At 43.6% G+C, this 22,562-nt stretch overlaps 1 pseudogene; it reads right to left on the bottom strand.

The window, feature by feature from the left end:
- Window positions 1-15,637: 15,637 nt before the first annotated feature.
- LOC138775761 (U2 spliceosomal RNA) lies at window positions 15,638-15,704 on the bottom strand (annotated as a pseudogene).
- Window positions 15,705-22,562: the final 6,858 nt, after the last annotated feature.

The raw sequence follows: 22,562 nt of genomic DNA, 5'->3' as shown, positions 1-22,562 counted from the left end.
CTCTTCCACCATACTGTTCCTGCAGCTAGAGGCCGCACAGGGACAGGGTTGCCAGTCACTGAGCTTGGGATAGGGTGCCTGAGGAGGCAGGGGTGCCTGGTGCTATGCCTGCAGGAGACGGGATGCAAGTGGTAAGATAACCGGATATCTTGCCACTTGCAGACCCCGGGTCAGTCAAAGAGACACAGTGACTGATTGTCACTCACTGTTTCTCTATGAAAACTTTATGTAGCCTGCAGGGGAGAGTGTGTGTGTGTGTGTGTGTGTGTGTGGGGGGGGGGGGGGGGGTTGTGCCTGGGCTCCTGGCAAACGCAGGGCCTCCTGGAGCTGTAAGGCTGCTGGTGTTATTTTAGCTAAAATGACAGAAAGTGATTGTGCTGCCCCCTAGTGGAGCAGAGAATCTGCCCCCTGAGGCGAAATGCTCATTCCGCTCCATGGCAGAAGCGGTTCTGGGTTGGGATGCAAAGGATTTTCAGCAACTTGGTACAGTCCAAAAACTTTATCAAATCTTCACAAAAAATCCACAAATATAGGCTGCTTACGCGTTTCTTAATCGTAGGTTGGGGTGGGTAGGAGGAGTCCAGAACTAAAATTTTGCACCAGCGCTCATCAGCCTTTAGCTACGCCCCTGCCTGTTACTGCAATTATGAAGGTGGAAAGGGCTCAACCCCATATGCAGCAAGCAACAAAGTGATGCTTTATGTCTTCTAAAAAATCTTTTTCCCTTCATTACCTTTTCCAGGGATGTTTGATGTATATTTTGTGGGACTGGAACACAATGGTGTCTGCTCCCCACATGCATCAATTAGCATTTTGGTACCCTCATCCTGTTGCCATCTCACCAGTTGTACTTCTTTTGCCCATACAGTAGGTACTATACGCTTTATCACAATCTTGTCACTAGGGATGATCCGAACCTGCTTCGGTTTGGGTTCATATGAATCCGAACACTCGGCATCAGATTCCCGCTGTCTGGCCGCTCCGTGCAGCGGGTGGATACAGCGGGAGGATCGCCTGGAAAACTGGGATACAGCCTATGGTTATGGATGTATCCTAGTTTTCCAGGTGGTCCTCCCGCTGTATCCACCCTCTCCACGGAGCAGGCAAATAGCGGGAATCATTTCTGAGAGTTCGGGTTCATATGAACCCGAACCCAAGCAGGTTCGGACCATCCCTACTTGTCACAATCACTCATATCTGTACTCCTGCCAATTTTTCCTATAGCCACTACATCAACAAAACTAACCGTGTACTCACTGCCCAATATACAGGTTTCATTTTTATAAGGTTAATATTGTTATTCACTACACTTCTATGTTTTACAACAGGACGTCCGTCATAAAGATGGCCCTCTTTTATTAAATAATGTAAGCAAATAATGTTCATCATGATCATTATTCAAATATGTCTTTATAAAATAACTTAAGAATTTATTTTAAAAACAACGGTTATTATTTAGCCTAAAAAGACGTTGTGGGAACATAGCCTGAGATTATTTTAATTTTTTGGGTGATCGATGTACTTTGATTGCAATATTACTTTTATTGTAACTAAAATGTCAAAATCATTTTTTGCACTTGGTAACTTGTTCACTACTGAACTATAGGACAGAAGGTGGCATGATTTGCAAACATACTTTATAATGTCAAAGCTATTTCTTTAATGTAGGCATTTATTAACCGGTTATCATTTGTGCCTGCATACTGTATGTGAAGAATTAATATTCAAAGTATTTTTATGATGTGCTAAACCAAGTAATCCAGGTTACAGAAGTTGACTTGTAAAAACATGAGCAATACTAATAAACTAAGCAATTAATCATTTCCTAATTTACAAGGTAGTATAGGGCAAACATCATGATAGAAAAAAACAATATATATAAAGTATGCAAGAAAAATAGACAAACTGCTGTAGTGAAAGAGATGGATCACTTTATAGGTTACTTTATTTATATGCATATTTTTTTCCTTAAAATGGCATCACACAACAAAATGGATTAGAAAAGTTTCGATTTAGATATTTGGCATATTAAAATAGCTATTTTAACCTTTCCCTACTATGCTATGGTTTTTTGGCTTTTCTCCACACAGTCTACAATGAATAAAATTTTTATTTTTCATCAAAAGAGTCCTATGAAGGCAAATATATTGCAAAACCATAAAGAAATGAAAAAAATAGTGGAAAAATGGAATACAAATTTGGGGTGTTTTCATACCATTCATTTTGTAGTATTTGATGCTGAATATTCATTAATTGGCAGACTATATAGAACTTTTCTACCCTTACCTTTCTTTGAGTTTAAGTATTGATTCCAAATTTCTCATGATACAAAAGTAATACAATATTGGGACATGCTAACAAAATGATAAAAGAAAACAAATATCTGTAATATGAGCACTCAATAGATTATTATTGCTGCAGTAATTTTATTAACTCAGTAAAGCACTCAAAGGAAACAATCTTGCTGGTTTGTGGTGATTGAAGTGCTTAGAAATTTATTTCGAGATACCCTTATACAGTACATGGTGTCCCTTGTTGGAAACCTTTAGATATCTGTTATTAAAGTGAATACTCCCATAATGTAAAGGTATCAAAGCTAACCAGAGAAGAGGTACCAATATTAGGGTTCTTATTCAGTTTTCATATTCAGTTGCTTCTGTCAACCTGTTTATGATTGACAGGGGAAAAACATTAACCCTCTAAGGATAGAACCAATTTAAATTTTTGGGCTTTAGTTTTTTGCTCCTTCTGTTTAAAAGGCCATAGCGCTTATATTTTTTTTTTACCTACAGACCCACATAAGCCCTGATTTTTTTTGTGCCACTAGTTGTACTTTTGCAATGAAGGTTTGACACAAAATAGTATGTTTAAATAACACATTTTAATCCCGTACATGGGAATATTCCACCCATCCAGCATTTAGTCCTAACTACATGGCAGAAGTCCCGGTGTCTGTACCTCTCTATAAGACATTTTAATCCCAAATACAGAATATTAAAGTGGTGTTCCAGAATTTTTTTTTACCTTTTTCCTATCCACAGGATAGGGGAAAAGTAAGAGATAGCGGGGGTTTTGACCTCTGTACACCACACTGATTTCCAAGTCGGGCCCCGCTTTCATTACTAAATAACTCCAGCATACTAAGTCCCATGATTACCAGCAACAAAAACAATTATACCATATAAGAAACAAGTAGGATTGCCCCACATTCACTACCACCATTACCCCCACATAGTTATTAATATCATCATACTATTATTGCATATCCACACATCACTAACATCCACTGTGCAAAGATCAGTATGCCTCCATACACTGACCCATAAAGAGGTAGATTACATCCAGTGACTCACAGGTGATATCTTCTCTGATTGCAGTTGTTCTCTTTTCACTTTATTCTCCATCTGGCTGTCTATCACGAAGACCTCGTTCAGCCACAACTTGCCTCAAAGAATCTGCCAGACAAAAATTGTAATCTTCTCGATCATACAGTATAGGCGTCATTTGAACTTAGTGCCCCTCATGTAGTAGGCATCCACCTTTAGGTAGTCCCCCTGATAGCCCCCCCCCCCCAGATAAGTAGTATTCATCATGTGGTAGATATCTCCCTGTAGTTAATACCCCTGCTAGCCCCCCAGTAGATAGTATCCTCCATATAGTAGGCATCAACTCTATGTAGTTCCCCTGCTAGCCCCCCCAATAGGTAATATCTCCCATGCAGTAAATTTCCCCTGTAGTTGAAACCTCCGCTAGTACCCCCAGTAGAAACCCCTCCAATTAGTAGTATACCCCATAAAGAAGATATCCCCTGTAGTAATATCCATGCTAGCCTCCCAGCAGGTGGTATTCCCCATATTGTAGGCATCCCCTGTATGTAGTCCCCCTGCAAGCCCCCCTAATAGGTAGTATCGTTCTTATAGTAGATATTCCTCTGTAGGAAATACCCCCCTATAGGTAGTATCTGTAGGTAATTCCCTATGGTATCCCCCCCCCCTGTAGTAGTTAGCGCCTCCACAGCTGTTATCCCCAGCTCCATGAAGGCATCTTCCCTCTGTAAAAAAACAAAACAAAAACACAACATACTCACCGGTGCTTTAAAGTCTTCTGGCTTCTGTTCTACAGAGTCGTTCTTTCCAGCGTCACTCATACGCCGGAGCTAGAAAAGAGAGTGGGAGTATCCGCTTACTTCCAATGCCAGAGCCAATGGCTTCCCATCCTGCAATCACAGCACCTCATTAAACTGCAAGTGCTCATTAAGAATGCCTGCAGTTAGAGGGACATTTGCAGCACCCAGAAGGCATGGTTGGCTTTTGAGTGCTGCCAGTCTATTACCGACACTCTTATGTACTTGGACCTGTCGCATGCTTCATTGGACCAAAAACTTTCAGGGCTAGCCATAAATCCTTCTAAGCCTGGACCCCAGACATTTATGGCTAGCAATGCCCATTTGTAGCAGTGCTTGATGTTTGCTGCCTGCTTCACAATGTAAGTGCTGATAAAATAGTATACGTATGTATACGTATGCTCAGTGGCGGATTATAATATGGGCGGTTTGGGCGGCCGCCCGGGGCCAAAGGCTCCGTGGGGGCCCATACCGCCCACCAGTGGCGTCGCTAGGCATGAATATTCGGGGCACAAGCCCCGAATATTCATGCCTAGCCCCGAAAGTTTCTTCCACCCACCCCGCGGCTCGCCAGCACTCAAAAAACAGCAGCCGCGGCCTCTAATAGTCATCCGCGGCCTGCTCACATTGCCAGCTCCCAGGTACCGCCGCGGCGCACGCATCCAATGAACAAGTGCGGGATGACGTCATTGCATGCGTACGCCGCGGCCGGCCGCAGCGGCGCCCAGCTCCCGCCCAGCCTCTCTCCTGCCTCTGGAGTCCGGACGATTATCTTCAGCTGAGGGCGCAGCTTAGGGGCCAGAGTGAGCTTCCAGCAGAGAGAGCCTGTATCCCAGGCCGGAAGCTCACAGCTGCAGCCCCGTGATGCCCGAACTCTCGTGCTCGGCGATGACGTCACATGTGCGCGCCGCCGCCGATAAAAGTTCGGGACCGCGGGGCTGCAGCTGTGAGCTTCTGGCCTGTGATACAGGCTCTCTCTGCTGGAAGCTCACTCTGGCCCCTAAGCTGCGCCCCAGCGGGCCTGCCCAGCCTGCCTCTGCCCTCCGGCTGCCCTCGTCCGCTCCGTCTCCCCCACCGCCCCCCAGCCTCTCCCCCTGTTTCTCTCATGCCCCCAAGCTTCTCCCCTGCTACTCCCCCTGCCCCCCAGTCTCTCCCCCTGCACCCCAGCTTCTCCCCTGCTACTCCCCCTGCACCCCCAGCTTCTCCACCTGCCACCCTACTTCCCCTGCCCTCCAGCATCTCCCCCTGCACCCCCAGCTTCTCCCCTGCTGCTCCCCCTGCCCCCAGCCTCTCTCCCTGCACCCCCAGCTTCTCCCCCTGCACCCCCAGCTTCTCCCCTGCCCCCCAATTTCTCCCCCTGCCACCCTACTTCCCCTGCCCCCCAGCATCTCCCCCTGCACTGCCAGCTTCTCCCCTGATGCTCCCCCTGCCCCCAGCTTCTCCCCCTGCACCCCCAGCTTCTCCACTGCCCCCTACTTTCCCTGCCCCCCAACGTCTCCCCCTGCCCCCCAGCCTCTCCCCCTGCACCCCCAGATTCTCCCCCTGCCACCCTACTTCCCCTGCCCTCCAGCATCTCCCCCTGTACCCCCAGCTTCTCCCCTGATGCTCCCCCTGCCCCCCAGCTTCTCCCCCTGCCACCCTACTTCCCCTGCCCCCCAGCGTATCCCCCTGCACCCCAGCTTCTCCCCTTCTGCTCCCCCTGCCCCCCAGCTTCACCCCTGCCCCCTGCTGCTCCCCCTGCCCCCCAGCTTCACCTTTGACACCCTGCTGCTCCCCTTGCTCCCCTACTTCCCCTGCACCCCCAGCCTCTCCCCCTGCACCCCCCCGCTTCTCCCCCTGCACCCCCCAGCTTCTCCCCCTGCACGGAGAAGTCTTCATGATGCTGCGCCAGATGGAGAAGAAAGCAAAAAGTGAGCGACAGCAATTTGAGAAGACGTCACCTGTGAGTCATTAGTAACTGCACTGTAATCACTTCTATAGTGTGCAGAGCCTGGTGTCTAAATGGGTCAGTGTATTGTTTGCGGTAGTGTACTGACACAGCCCCACGGTCACTACAGTACACTAGCACAAACTTTTAAACTAGAACCCAACTACAACAGCTGCAGGCACTACAACTCCCAGCATATCCTGAGGGCTGCAGACTGTCAGTACATGCTGGGAGTTGTAGTGCCTGCAGCTGTTGTACTTGGGTCCTAGGTGCATCATACATACAATAAAAGTTAATAGTTTACTATAAAGAAATTAGTGTATTTTTTTTCTAGTTGGGGTCGGTTGTGTACGAAGCGGAAGGATGGGGGGCCCAGGTAGGGCAGACAGCCCGGGGCCCAGGGTACATTTAATCCGCCACTGCGTACGCTGTGATATGCAATCAAATCATGTGGTACCAATTTATTACATTAAAAAGTATACATTCCATCCAATGCAGTTTGGCATAAAAACAACACATACAAGTAAAAAAGAAAGGTAACACACAAAAAGTTGACAAACTTGATTCATTTACAGTACAAAAACCCAGTCACAGTAGTTGACATTATTAGAACTGGTTTATTTTGTCTTAAAATTGTGTTAATTAGAATACATTCTAAAGAAAATCCCTCTAAAATTAATTACCTACAACCCAGTGAACACATTATTAATCTAGCAGTTCAATAGGCAATCTAGTAAGATTAAAGAAAGTAACTAAATGTAAAACATTTGACCTTGTTGCTTAGCATCATTATAGCCAGAGTGAGCACCACGTTAATTCAAACGCAATGGTTCATTATGTTTATAGAGTTTGTTAATTAGATTTCAGTATAAAGTGAACCTACAGTAACTTATTCTACTTTGTTGTCTATATTCCAATGACAATCTACCTTTTAGGATTTTAATAAAACTCATAAATATACATACTTTACTATTGAATAAAAGAAGCAAATAGCATAGAATCAATGAAGACAACTTTCACAAAACACTGAGGGATACTAATGCATGAACCGTATAAAACTATATTATCTCAAATAGAAAATTAGCTTGTTTTAACTACTCATGCACAGTTCTGTCCTCAATGAGGTTTTCTAACTTCAGGAAACAAACCTTATCCCCTTCCCACACATTGACATAATATTAGTTTAGATCTAATGTATTATCCCTGGTAATATGATTGCTATTGGTGGTATTGGATGGCGCCACTAAAGAGAGAGAGCCTCAGACAAGATCAAAGTTATGAAGCCTATCACTTGTGAAGGCTTGTTAGAGGATAGTAGTGTTCATTTGTCAATAAATGGTATACTGTCATACATCGGCACAGATATGTGCTTCCCTAACATCCTTGTAAGGAATGTACTTTTAAATAAAGTGTCCAGTTGATGCATTGATCAATAACATCCATCAGACATCCATAAGCCTTCCATAGCCAATAGACTCTAAAAAGGCCCATTTTTGAAACATAAACGTATTTGTAAAAATGGCCCCACGCTTCATTGTGTGCAGCGGGGAATTCGGATGCCCCCGCATCCGGATTCAATAGTAGTGAAGATCATCCAGCTGGTACTGCAGTACCAGCCGGGATGATCAACAGTAGCATCGGACGTTCTGTGATCTGGCCAGGTCACAGAACGGACGGTGTTTTACTAAATGTGAACATGGCCTTTAGGAGCATACATTTATCTTTTGATGTATGTGTTAGAGGTGTTGATTTATGTTTGTATATGCAGCTACAAAAAAATGTATAAGTATAGAGTTTCTTCCTTTTATCAGGTTTTACTATGTGTGAGCAACCAGAAGTACTGTAGATAGGGTTGGTGCTGTTGCTTCTTTCTTCAGAAGAAAGTATACTCCCTGCCCTGGCTATAGCTGCAACAATGCAGAGAGTAAGGAGGTGCAGAAGATACTGGGTTCACTGGGAGTAGCTAGGACAGAGAGTCCACTGTATTTAACCATAAGGGACCATAAGAAACCATTATGGTTAAATATGTGGGTGCATGAGCGGACTACCTTCTGCTTAACCCTGTATGTACTGCAGCTGCAGCACAAAAAAGGGGTTAAAAGCATATCAGTGCACTAGATATCTCCTTCACTTCTGCTTTTAACCCTTTTTTGTGTTGCAGCATATAAATGAACTTTGGATCACTTAAATACAGCAGTACATAAGCGGTTAAGCAGAAGGACACAGGACAGTTTTTACCTTCCCTGTGCATCCCCAGGCCCCCCTCCCCCATGGGCACAGTAGCAGCTGCCTACCCTGCTTCTATGGTAGCTACACCACTGGTTAACCGTATAAATTCTCTTCCTGACGAAATCGCCATTAAAGTAAATATTCTGGATATGAATTCCATTTATAGACATTTAGTAATAAATTTTTTATGAAAATGAGAAAAAAATTATTAAAATAAATAAATAAGCATACACTATTATAACTCCCCACATATTCGTTATTTTGATAACCAATATCACATGTACATTTTATAATATAAAGTCACATTATAAAAGGTGCTAAACGTATAATCAGGATAACATACAAAGTATAGTGAAATCTGTCACCATAATTCTGCTGCCCACCCTGAGGACTGTGTTAAGTTGTGACAGTCATGCACTCCTAGTTCTCAGCACTCGCATCACTTTGCAACTAATAAACTGCAGGTTTCACTTAATGACATCTTAGTCACACATAAATGACACCACTGAAATTTGTGTCTGTCAGATTCCCTTTACTGTGTCATAAATATTGTACTGTATTCTCTAGTTCATGGTTTGCACACTGGGTCTTTAATCTTTGCAAGGTATTGTGTAATATTCATGTTTTATATAAATAAAAAATATGTAATTCAATAAATTAGTCTATATTGTTATTCAATAAATTTGTACTCTACGTTAGCAATACAAGCCAGTTGAAATGTGTCACTCTCACACCATTGTGATGAAGACACAACAAAAAACCTATTTGTACCTTCTGTCCTTTATAGTAAAATTGTTCAGTGTACAGTATAAGTAACTATACTCACCGCACAGTGACTCACCGCACAGTCACGGACAGCGGCTTCCTTTGTACTTAATAGACAGACTCTACTCCTCCAGGCTTTGCTGCCCTGCTCTGTGGTGATTCTATCTAAAAGATGGCTGACATGGAGGAGCATGTGACTATGCCCTGCCCCCCCCAGTATCCAGCATAGGCATATACTGGCTCAGTGGTGAAAACGGAGGGCGGGGCATGGTCACATGTTCCTCCATGTCAACCATCTTATAGATAGAATAAACATAGAGCCGGGCAGAACAGCCTGGAGGAGAGGAGCCTGATTTTACCTCTATAAGGTACACAGAAAGCTGCAGTTCCTAAATAGCTAAACCAGAGTTGCCACTAAAAGCACCCACCTATAGACTATGAGGGATATTTATCAAACATGGTTTAAAGTGAAACTGGCTCAGTTGCCCCTATTAACCAATCAGATTCCACCTTCCATTTTCCAAAGAGTCTGTGAGGAATGAAAAGTGGAATCTGATTGGTTGCTAGGGGCAACTGAGCTAGTTTCACTTTACACCATGTTTGATAAATCTCCCCCTATGTTCCCACTTTGCAGAAGACTGCTGTTTCAAGGTTCTTACTCGTGAAAAGCTGCCTCCAGATAGGTAACTTCTTTTATCCATAATTTGGATAGCATTAGATTCCTTCCTTTATGATCATAAATTTACATACTTATTTTAGGCACAGTAGCCTATCATTATAGGTCATAAATGTTTATAATATATTATGAAGAAAAACCCAATGCTGGTGTCATCTAGCAAGGATAAAAGACTTAAAATTCTCAGAATTCCGATTAGTTGAATATAAGCATAATCAATGTAGATTTTAAACTTTTCAAGCTCAATAATTGTCCTCATTTAACTCTGCTGAGTAATAAAGAATTTTAATTATCATGCATAAAGAAAAAAAGGGGGACTGCAATAAATAAAATCAGAAAACAGCTAACTGTAATTGGTTATTGAATTTCACTCAGTAGCTACAAAATCTGACTTTGTACGGCATATTTTTATTATTCAGCTGAACTATTAAATTTGGCAGTGCAGCAGATGATTAAACTTTAGTGTTCATTCTTTTATAATAATCTTCTACTGTTACGCCTGAAAATAATCTACTTCTTCTTCCATGACCTGTGTTCACAAGGCAATCAAGCTTAAACAGATTCAGTAGTGTTAAGCTTCACTGCAATTTTTAGCATTCAGGGGTCTGTCCCCATCCATTTGTAAGAAGTCAACTTGCCAGAAATTCATGTCATATGTCAACAGGCTTCAGACTCGCCAGGAATGATCTGCAGTCTCAGCAGTTTTATCAACACAAAGTATTTAGCTTGTGCAATCTCTGTCTAGTAAAATGGGAAAACAATGCACAAATTACCGGGATCTCACTGCTTGGAAGAAAATGCTGAATAAAAGTGAAGGATGAGTAAATACCATCTGTTTAACTCACCTGATATTCAATTCATAAAATATTAACAATAATTTTGCTAAATATATTTCAATTATGGTGAGACACTACTAACATTGCTAATAGAATAAAAAAAGAAGGGAAGAAAAAAAATTAAATAATAATAACAACAACAACAACAGCAGCAGCAGCTGATTAACACTTTTATTATCTCTCACATGGGTTTCTTGACACTTAGATGTCCCTCATTTCTATTGATGCTTTAAAATATGCAATTATCACATAAAGTAACACTTTTATTTTCATGTGGCAAATAATGTAAAAACAAATATTAAATGGGTTATAAAATATTTTCAGACTATTATAAAGCTGTTCAAAAGTTTGTTCTGACCGGACTTACGGATTTCTTTTAAAAGATTGGTTCAACTGAATTTCGAATTTCTTTGGATTTCATAGTTTAAAGCATCTATATGATACGGGGGTAGTGTATTTGGTTGAATTTAGGGCTCTACATGTCAGTAACAACATTATCTTTTCAATATCTCAAAGTCATTTTTTTGTTTAGACTTCAATATTCACCATTACAGGGTCTATGCAGGAAATTCACCATTACAGGGTCTATGCAGGAAAAAGTTTTATTCTACACACATGCACGAGGTATATATTTGTGCCTCAGGAAAACACCTATGTCATATACACTCTCACAAGGGTGACAGTATAGTACTTGGATATCTGTATAGCACGTTTTTGTTCTGTGCACCCTTTGCTCTCCTATGCCTAATCTATCTTTTGCCCTCTCTATTTTTCTCTCTCAATCACTATATGTTTCTCCTCTCCGCTTTCCTAATAATTTTTTTTGTCTTTGCTTTTGTACAATATCGTCTCAGTACAGCAGCAGGCAGCAGCAGCATTTTGTCACTGATGAGCTCTGTGCACTGCTAACAGTCTCCTTCCTCTCTCTGTGCAGACTGCCTCATGCGGTCACATGTGACCGCTCCTCTTAAAGCGATACCGACGTGACACAGGGGGTGGGATAGTGCAACATCCCTGCTGATTGGATGTGTTCCAGGCATCATGGGAAAGCGCTTTTTCCGCCCAAAACCCTTCCTGATTTCTAAAATGGCGGCTGAAAGCAAGAAAAAAAAAATTGAAGCGGACTTCCAAAAATCCGAACCGGATCCCATACCGGCCGAACCAGTTCACTCATCTCTAGTGAAGACTACCAAAACATGAGTAGATCCTTTTTATTGTGAAACTCACAATATTGAGATAAAAGGAAACTTGGATACTGATGGTGTATACAGGACTGAGAGACAAAATAGTGAATATTAGCAGTATCCTGAAGTACACACTGTGGTATACAATATTGGACACTAGACCAGTATAACATAACTGTTCATGCAAATAATTTTTTATCATTTTATAAATTTTATAACAGTAAGATTCAATAAAACTTAATATGTTAATATTATTTCCTTCATGTAAGACGTGGGTTTTATTTCATTAGGGCTTCATAGGTGTAATTAAAAAGTTTAGTACAAGAAAGCTTACATGGGAATGACATACATGGACACGATATAGTATGTGGTAAAACTATATTTATTGGTGCTAAAAGTATTTACATAACAGTGGTGTTATTTTGCAAGGAACAAAGAGTTCCAAGTAAGTTACAAAATGCATAGGGCACGTAGGGCCCCTGGTAGTGTGGAGTGTGATCCTATAAGGCCCTGCCTACTGAACACGGTACCGATGTAACGTTTGTACAGCATTACATGTGATATGAGCGAATAACATAATGCTCTGCGGACGCACATTGGAATCATGTATGTAACACTGCGCAAGAAATACGAACGAAATGTGTGAACATTGTCATAAATGTTCGTAAAGCGTTCACAAATATTTTTCCTTCGCAACTGCAGAGAGTGGCCTTATGCTGCAATTTTGGGGTGTTAGAGGCACCTAGGCATGCTCCCTCTAATGTCCCAGTGTCATTTGGAGGTGTTGGCATCGTTTAGGGAGGTTTCGTGGGGGACTTGGTGACCTCCAAGTCGTCGAATTTAGATTTCCAAGTGCCGAGTATTTTTTTCCCATAGACTATAATGGGATCGAATACTCGAATTCTAATAGCCGAATATCGGTGCCTATTTGATTCGAATTCTTGAAAGTCGAATATTTCACTACTCGCTCAATAGGCACATTCATATATTGCAAACAAAATCTGTGTTTGTGCTGACATTATAACTTCTTTTCAGACAGAGATTTACTGTAATCCTCTTCTGACACATTTTCCCCTATGTTGTATCTATGGGTTCATCAGGGAATTGTGTGGAGAAGCAGTTTGCACTGTCTTAAGTGATTGTCTATTGATGACAAGTAAAGGGACATATGAGGCAGGTGAGCTAGTTAGGTCTGGAGTGTGTGACAGAAATTATTGGGATGCACAATGATGTGTAATAACCAGATGGATCCTGAGATACCTGTGGAGCAGGAAACATCATGAAAGGCTACCTTCTTTGTTTTGCTACAAGTTGGTGAATGCATAACCCTGAGCACTTGTGTATGAGACAGTACTGGAGCCCATCGATTTGGAAGCCAAGTAAGTATTGGTAATTTATAGTTTTTATACGCCAAAAATATGTGTAAACACTTAAAGCGCTACAGTGTGTGCTTAACCCATAGCTGCACCAGGACGTTATTGAACGTCCTCGTGCCGCTATGGGAGTTCAGAGGGGGGTCGCGCGGCGACCACCCTCTGAACTGCCGCGATCCCGGGTGCCGCGTGTAGCCCGGGCTCGCGGCTATTAGCGGGCACGGTCCGATCGCCGTGCCCGCTAATTAAGTACTTAGAAGCAGCTGTCAAAGTTGACAGCTGCTTCTAAATACTTGCTTTTATTCATACCTGGTGGTCTAGTGGGGGGATCGCCCCCCTGCGGCGCGATTGCGGGGGGGCGATCCCTGCATCCATCCCGGGCCGGGGTCTGCTCCGTAATGGCGCTGATCCCGGCTCGGCATTTTATTGCTTTTGGCTGCAGCAGCCAAAAGTAATAGAACACCGATCTCATGGATTCATGCAGTATAACTATACTGCATGGATCTCTATGAGAGATCAGAGTGCATATACTAGAAGTCCCCCAGGGGGGCTTCTAGTATATGTATAAAGTAAAAGAAAAATGTATTTTTAATAACACAAAACCCCCTCCCCTAATAAAAGTCTGAATCACCCCCCTTTCCCCATTTTATAAATAAAAATAAATTAATTAATTAATAAACAAACATGTTTGCTATCGCCGCGTACGTAATCGCCCAAACTATTAATTAATCACATTCCTGATATCACACGGTAAACGGCGTCAGCGCAAAAAAATCCCAAAGTGCAAAATTGCGCAATTTCTGTCGCATCAAATCCAGAATAATTGTAATAAAAAAGCGATCAAAAAGTCATATATGCGCAATCAAGGTACCGATAGAAAGATCACATCATGGCGCAAAAAATGACACCTCACACAGACCCATAGACCAAAGGATAAAAGCGCTATAAGCCTGGGAATGGAGCCATTTTAAGTGACGTATATTTGTTAACAACGGTTTGAATTTTTTACAGGCCATCAGATACAATATAAGTTATACATGTTACATATCGTTTTAATCGTAACAACTTGAGGAACATGCATAACAAGTCAGTTTTACCCCAGGGTGAATGGCGTAAAAACACATTTCCCCCAAATAAAAGAAATGCGTTTTTTTTTTCAATTTCACCACACTTTGAATTTTTTTTCTGGTTTCCCGGCACATTGTAGGCAAAAATTACATCTGCCATAGCAAAGTACAATTAGTTGCGCAAAAAATAAGGGCTCACTTGGGTCTCTAGGTGGAAAAATGCAGGCGCTATGGCCTTATATACACGAGGAGGGAAAAAACGAAAACGCAAAAATGAAAACTGGCTGTGTCCCCTAAGGGTTAAATGATGGAAAAGAGGTTTCCTAAGAGATACTGTCCTATAAAATGTTATCATAATATATCTTATGTAAAGTACGAAAGTAAATAGTAACAATGGTCCATTCAAGCAGTTTAAGTATCCTTAGTGATATATAGCTATACTGCTGAATACCTGGTAGTTTTGTGATGTGGTATAGTATCCTCGATTCTTCTGTATCGTTTCAGTATTTGTAGGTGTTGAGATGTCGGGTTGGGAGCGGGCCCCGGCCGGTGGCTCCACTACTACCAACTCTGGGCATACGGTTAGTAATCCAATGGTTTTCCATGGAGTAGCAGTGACGTCACTGTAGTAATTGCCGTAGTTCACGCAGGTCAAACACCTAACATGTTTCGACGATCAGCTTTTTTATTGAGAGTCGAGGCAACGTGCTCTCATCACCCGAGTGCTACTAAAAAAGTGTAGCGTGCCACACAAAAAAGTGCACTAGGATGCGGTCTATCGCAAGCCCACTCTAAAAAGAGATGGGCCCCCAACACACCTAATTCCCTTCCCTTCCGGGCAAAAAGGCACCTGCAAAGGTCCAGGATAAATTTCTGCTCTCAGACGAGGCCAAGAGCAGACCGGTAAACAACTACAGCTCGTACCTGAGCATAACCCAGGCCCTCACCGTTCGTCATTTCAATCAAAAGGTGGTCATTCCCGAAGGAGGACCGGGGGTGCAGGGAGGCAAGGAGCGCAGATGGCCACACATGCCTCCCCTAGACCTCCGAGGGGTCTCCAAAAGGCGACCACAACCCGAAGAATCCTAGTGACAAACAAACGTGGAAAGTGAACACACAGTGACAAAAAGAATAAATAAATCAGATGTGCGCCGTGTAAAACAGCCCGGACATCTGGACGGATCTATAAAAATTCCTCGTAATTTTCACATAGCCAAAGGCCAGAAAACTAGAGGTGAGTGCTCAAAGGGGTGTGAATGTGAACTGCGTGCAAAGTGCCATTCCTCAGTTGTGGTCCCACACCCAGTGAGTTCAGGCACCCTGAGGTCACCACTCCCAAAGCACTTCTGCACCTCAACTCTCAACCCCCTCGAAACCTCATGGCCAGATCCAGACGGACATGGTCTACTAGGAAGGCTGCTCAGGCCGCACAGCCGACCGTTATACCCATGCCATCTGTGTGGTTCTCTGCTCACTTAAGAACAGATACTACACTTGATCTTAGCCAAATGGCCGAGAAGTCAATGTTAACAAGTATTCGATTATTGAAAAACATCTATTCGACCACTTGGAGGTAAAAACCAGAAGCTGGGGGATTTGAACGCTAATCCAATACTTATCGAATATTCGGTGAACTATTCGATAATATTCGATAGATCAAATACCTTACTATTCTATCGAATATCTATTTGATCGAGCAGTATTCACTCATCACTACCAGTAACCAGACCTGGTGGGAAATGGTTACTCCCTTATACACAAGAAAAGCCAGTCTCCGAATGTAAGGGATATTCTGTCTGGTGAGGGGATGCCCGACCCATCGGTCTCCGTGTTCAGTAGGCAGGGCCTTATAGGATCACACTCCACACTACCACACTACCAGGGGCCCTACGTGCCTTATGCATTTTTTAACTTACTTGGAACTCTTTGTTCCTTGCTTTCTCTATTAATAAAACTGTTGCTGTCTGTTGGTTTATAAAACATTTTTGTTAAAATATGATCATTTTGTATGTAAATCGTTAAATCTAAAAAATGTATTTCCTTTTGACTATTCAGGGGTAAAAGTAAGATAAAAACTATTTTTATGATTATCCTTTAAAAAATGGTTAAAGTCTCCATACCCCCTTTCCAGATGAATACTATGTCATCAATAAATTTATGCCACAGGGCAAAGTCCGCGCCCAACTTGCCGCCAGGATAAATGGTAATTTCAATTTACTAAAAGTCAATTTATAAGACTACATAGAAATTGTTCCTTAAAGGAGCAATATGAAAACGAGGCTATACAATTACAGAAAAAGTTTGCTTCAAAGGGTTATGAGGTGAGAAACATGAATAAAACTGCACTAGAGATAGGGGAATATAACAGGGAGGACCTATTGAAGGAAAAATCAAAAGATCCAACACCACCACCAGATAAAAAAGAGGAGGAGTGTATAAAAATCCCAATTATCACGACTTACAATAAACAGAGTCATTTATTCAAACAAATAGTAAATAAATATTGGGACATACTAAAAACGATAAAACGATAGGTGATAAGTTATATTATGATAACATTTTTATAGGACAGTATCTCTCAGGAAACCTCTTTTCCATCATTTAAGCACACACTGTAGCGCTTTAAGTGTATACACATATGTTTGTGTATTTTAACTATTAGGAGGGACCATGGAATCCCTAGCTACACTTAAGCAGCATAACAGTTGGCTTTTTTCTAAGTACAGCGCCATGTATATGATTGTTTTTTAGAAATGACTTTTTTTTAAAGCAACATTTTATTGATAAATTTATAGTTTTTACAGGCGATAGATGCAAATACACTATTAGAGAAAGATGCATGGTAGTAACGAGCCTTAGAGAAATGAACATCAGTAAATGCAGTACCAAGAATGCTTGTCTGCCCAAAGCACTGGACTTAAAAGTAGGTCCAGAGCACTTATTTGTAAAGCAGTACTGGAGACTGTATGTATGAGGACATGCCCGGATTGGTAATCTGGTCCTGAAGAATACTTGGACCGGCAGCCTTCTGCAGCAGTCGTGAACAGTGCGAACGGCCACCATGCTATTCACTCAGCCACTCTGCCAGGGTCGGGATGGGCCGGCATATTCCCTAGTCAGTCCCCACTCCCAACCCCTCCACAAAAATTCCGCCTTGTGTTTGGCTACATCCCACCCCTGACAGTTGATGTCACTTCCTGCATGTGCTGTGGAGGATCTGGAGGGCAGAGTAGAAAACGCCAAAGGAAGCTGGAACAGCATGATAAGAAGGCGCTGCTGCTGGGGAGCAATGTGACAGGTGAAAATGTGATTGTTTTTTTTGTTTGTTTGTTTCACATGGGGGCTGAACATCAGGGGCTGCATATTGTATAAGGGGATGCCAAATCTTTTTGGGAATGTTAGAAAAAGGGGAGGGCTAGTCTATATGTGGATATTACAAAGTGTGTGTGTTTGGGGGGACTTTTTTATGAGGATGTTACAAAGTAGGGGCCTTTATATGGGGATGTTACAAGGGGGGGGGCTATTTTATATGGGGCTATTACCAAGGGGGGAACTATTCTATATGTAGATGTTACAAAGGGGGAACTATTCTATATGGGGGTGTTACAAAGTGTAGAGGGAACTTTTTTTTATATAGAAATGTTACAAAGAGGGAAATTGTTCTAGATGGGGATGTTGCAAAAGAGCGGCTTTTTCTTTATGAGGATGATACAAGGGGGATGATTATTTATAGAGATGTTACAAGGGAGGGGGATTATATGGGGATGTTACAAAGGGGGGTATTTTATATGAGGATGTTACAAACGGGGAACTACTATTTGGAGGCACAGACTGGACATAACTGCTTATAAGGGGGCACAGAGGGAGCAATGGTTATTGTGTGAAGCAATACTCTTGGGAAGTTTTATATAGATGTGGATGATGCTAAAGCAAGGAGCCTAAAATGTTTGTGTGGTACATCCTGCAGAGAGGAGTCATGGCCAGAGAAGTCTTCATGATAGCCGAACACGAAAAGCGAACAACTTCAGCAAAAACGTCACTTGCAATTCATGCAGAGAAGATGCCTCCTGTAAGTCACTGAATATAATTGCACTATAATCACTCCATTTATATCTCTTCTTTTCATTACCAGCTGAAGTGTCACAGCGACAGCCGCAGCTCTGCCATGAATGTCAATCAGTCAGAGCAGAAAGGGGCAGAAGCAGGAGGTGCAGCTGTTGCTTGGCTCTGCCTCTGTGACACTTCAGCTGGTAATGAAAAGAAGTACCTGTTATGGACCTCACAGATTCCCTTCAAGGGCATGTTCATACATAATCCATTGTAAATTTGCTGAAATACATAAATATGCAACATCAAATACACAGCAGATTATGTTGTATCTTTATTTGTATGCGTTGATGGTGGGGTTCCCATATTTAAGAAAGTAGTGAGGAACATGGCCAACTGAAGCAGAATTTGCTACAGCATGTCTAGTACACTGCAATCTATAATATATTGGGGAGGATATGTTATGTAGGCTGTTGGGGTTTGAATGCCAGGGATGATTTTAAGTCCCAGTCCGGCACTGGATAAGGAGACTAGATAAGTGTTGATAATTAATAGTTTGTACAGGCGATGAATTCAGGTACACTGTGGGAGATAGATCTGATAGAGATAGAACAGCGATGAGGCTCCAGGACATAGAGGAGGTATTGGAGGTAGTGTATTGTCATCTTAGGGGTTATATACATTAAAGATGAATGCCATAAGGCCGGGTGTCCAGTGATGTCTAGTGGTGTCCAATGAGAGCGCAGGGTGTGTGTCCAGTCACTGGGCGCCCGCTTCACCTTACATGGGCCGGGGAAATGTGACTGCATACACAAAGTATATATAAAATTTATACTTAAAGGGGGTAGTCTATGAATTTTTATAAAAGGCTAAGGCCATCATGGCTTGAGAAAGGCTTGTCCGTTGTTACACAAGCCGAAACGCGTTGCCTCAATAAACCGCTACCTTGTATCATTATCCCATCTGTTTGATGTGGAATCTTATGGATATCACAATACATCTGCGCCACGACGCTCAAGGAGTATATTGGAGGTTGGAGTCGGTCCATTGACTCCCCTCAGAACTCCCACTTTAGATCTGGAACTTCATGATGGCAGTGCCATTGGTTTTTAAACAACTTCTTTCTGGTGATCACCTAAAAGAGAAATTTGTTATTAGCTAATTAATATACAAATTAATAGGTAACCGTATAATACATTATAATTCCCCAGAACAGGAGCAAACAGGTGCCTTCTATTAGAGGGGATTTGAAAATGGTATACCCCCTCTATTATGTTGATATGTTTTACAAAAGGTATGCTAATAAGTCTTAACAAAAGGGTGTCAAAATTAGTTGTAAAGTTATTGGAAATAGAGTGTCACACATATATTTTTACATAAGAACTGTCGCTAAGTATACAATAATATACAATAAGTGAATAATACAACAAACTTTATATTGTAGAATCAAAAACGTGTTCTTCCTCTGTTATCAAACCCCCCCAATAAATGGTCGAATGAGCTAGCTCAGAACTTAAATTACAGGCAATAAAAGTATATTGGGGGAAGGGGTGGTGTGTGTGTGTGTGTGTGTATGTGTGTGTGTGTGTGTGTGTGTGTGAGGGGGGAGTTAAGAGATGAGAGGGGAGACGGCTAAGATACAAATTCAACTAAAGTTTCCATCCAGAGCTTTATACACAGTTTAGACAGCTGTTTCCTTCCTTCTACTCTGTGCAGACACACAGAAATGCAAGATCTGTCCGCCAGCTCTGTGAGAACTAAAATTTACAGATTAAGCGTACAGAGCAGAAATCTGCTGAAAATGTCACATAATATATATATATTTACCAGAAGGCCAGATATACTGTCAGGGCCAGATTAGGGAATGGGCACCAGGGGCACGTGCCCCTGGGCCCCCACCACAAAGGGGCCCCCACCAACCCGAACCCGGAAGCAGAGTTCCGGGTTCAGATTGGTGCATCTATGGCTGCATTTCCACGTTCCGTGATCCGACGTGGAATGCATGTACCGGAGCCCCCCGCGGCCGGACAGCATCTGTAATTAGATGCTGGGAGCCTCCCAGCATCCGACAGGATCACGGAACGTGGAAATGCAGCCCTCACCAGCTCCAGCGCTCTCCTGCGTCCGGTTTCCGCTAGACACAGGAGAGCGCTGTGCCTGTCAGCTCCGGGGAGGCAGCGCACGCCTCTTCTCTCTGGCGGGCTGCGCGCGATGACGTCATTTCATCGCGCGCCGCCTGCCGGAGAAGATGTGCGCTGCAGAAGATGGCAGAGGGCCCGGCCAGCTCAGGAGCGAGGAAAGGTGAGTGGAGTGTTTTTTTTTTTTTACTACATCAGTACACCAGAGGGGATTAGGGGGGGGGGGAGGGGCAGCTACCAGCACACCAGAGGGGATTGGGGGGGGGATACAGCTACCAGCACACCAGAGCGGATTGGGGGGGGGGGGATACAGCTACCAGCACACCAGAGGGGATTGGGGGGGGGAATACAGCTACCAGCACACCAGAGGGGATTGGGGGGGGGATACAGCTACCAGCACACCAGAGGGATTGGGGGGGGGGTACAGCTACCAGCACACTACAGGGGATTGGGGGGGGGAATACAGCTACCAGCACACCAGAGGGGATTGGGGGGGGGTACAGCTACCAGCACACTACAGGGGATTGGGGGGGGGAATACAGCTACCAGCACACCAGAGGGGATTGGGGGGGGGGATACAGCTACCAGCATACCAGAGGGGATTGGGGGGGGGATACAGCTACAGCACACTACAGGGGATTGGGGGGGGGATACAGCTACCAGCACACCAGAGGGGATTGGGGGGGGGATACAGCTACCAGCACACCAGAGGGGATTGGGGGGGGGGGAATACAGCTACCAGCACACTACAGGGGATTGGGGGGGGGGATACAGCTACCAGCACACCAGAGAGGATTGGGGGGGAATACAGCTACCAGCACACCAGAGGGGATTGGGGGGGATACAGCTACCAGCCCCCACAGGGGATTAAGGGGGGGGGGATACAGCTACCAGCACACCAGAGGGGATTGGGGGGGATACAGCTACCAGCACACCAGAGGGGATTAAGTGGGGGGGATACAGCTACCAGCACACCAGAGGGGATTGGGGGGGTACAGCTACCAGCACCCCACAGGGGATTAAGGGGGGCGGGATACAGCTACCAGCACACCAGAGGGGATTAGGGGGGGGGGATACAGCTACCAGCACACCACAGGGGATTGGGGGGGGGATACAGCTACCAGCACACCACAGGGGATTGGGGGAGGGGGGGATACAGCTACCAGCACACCACAGGGATTGGGGGGGGGTACAGCAATCAGCACACCACAGGGGATGGGGGGGGAACTACAGCTATCAGCACACCACAGGGGATTGGGGGGGGGAGAACTACAGCTATCAGCACACCACAGGGGATGGGGGGGGGGAACTACAGCTATCAGCACACCACAGGGGATTGGGGGGGGGGGGAACTACAGCTATCAGCACACCACAGGGGATAGCTACATGAGCACCACTAAATCGTAATTACAATGCTAGGGGCACTGGGGGCGCCAAGTACTTTTCCTTGACCCAGGTGCTGCTAACCCACACACAGCCACATCTGCACACAGTATAACATTAAGTGCGGACACAGCAGGAGCAGAAGATATTATTGCTATATGGAGGCACAGCCAGGGACATTATGACTATATGGAGGCACAGCAGGAGACATTACTACTATATGGAGGCACAGCGGGAGACATTACTACTATATGGGGACATAGGGACTTTATAACTATTTGGGCGCACAACAAGGGAATTCTACATACACGGGCAACTCACATACAGTACTTACTCACTTTACTGGAAATCACACCAAAAAGTGGAACTACTACAGTTTGAGACCTTATAGGTTGGGAAAAAGGAAGTAAGTTGTTGAAAAAGTGCGGAGCCTAAGATGTTTGTCTGGCAGGTTCTAAAGAGACGAATTTGTAGCTGGAAGAAATCATCATGGTGGTCCAGGCCAGATGGAGAGGAAAAGGAAAGTGACACTTCAGATCAAAGAAGACATCACCTGTGAGTCACTGAATGATGTTTTTTTTTTTTTTTGTATTTTTTAGCACATTATTCGGTAGGGGTGCCCCAGGGTAAAATAAAAAAAAATGTTAGACTATATTGCTCTAAGCCATAATACCCACACTGCTTCTCCCTAGCAAAATCTCCCCACATGTTCAAAATCTGCCACCGGCCGTGCCTCGCTACGTTTTATAGTGATGTGCGACCGATGGCTGATCCAGCCTTATAAAGGCTCTGTAAGCGAGCGCCAATCTAGCAG

This window comes from Dendropsophus ebraccatus, unplaced genomic scaffold, assembly GCF_027789765.1.
Source record: "Dendropsophus ebraccatus isolate aDenEbr1 unplaced genomic scaffold, aDenEbr1.pat pat_scaffold_2019_ctg1, whole genome shotgun sequence".
NCBI classification, from domain to species: domain Eukaryota; kingdom Metazoa; phylum Chordata; class Amphibia; order Anura; family Hylidae; genus Dendropsophus; species Dendropsophus ebraccatus.
This window is presented reverse-complemented; position numbering and strand designations above follow the sequence as displayed.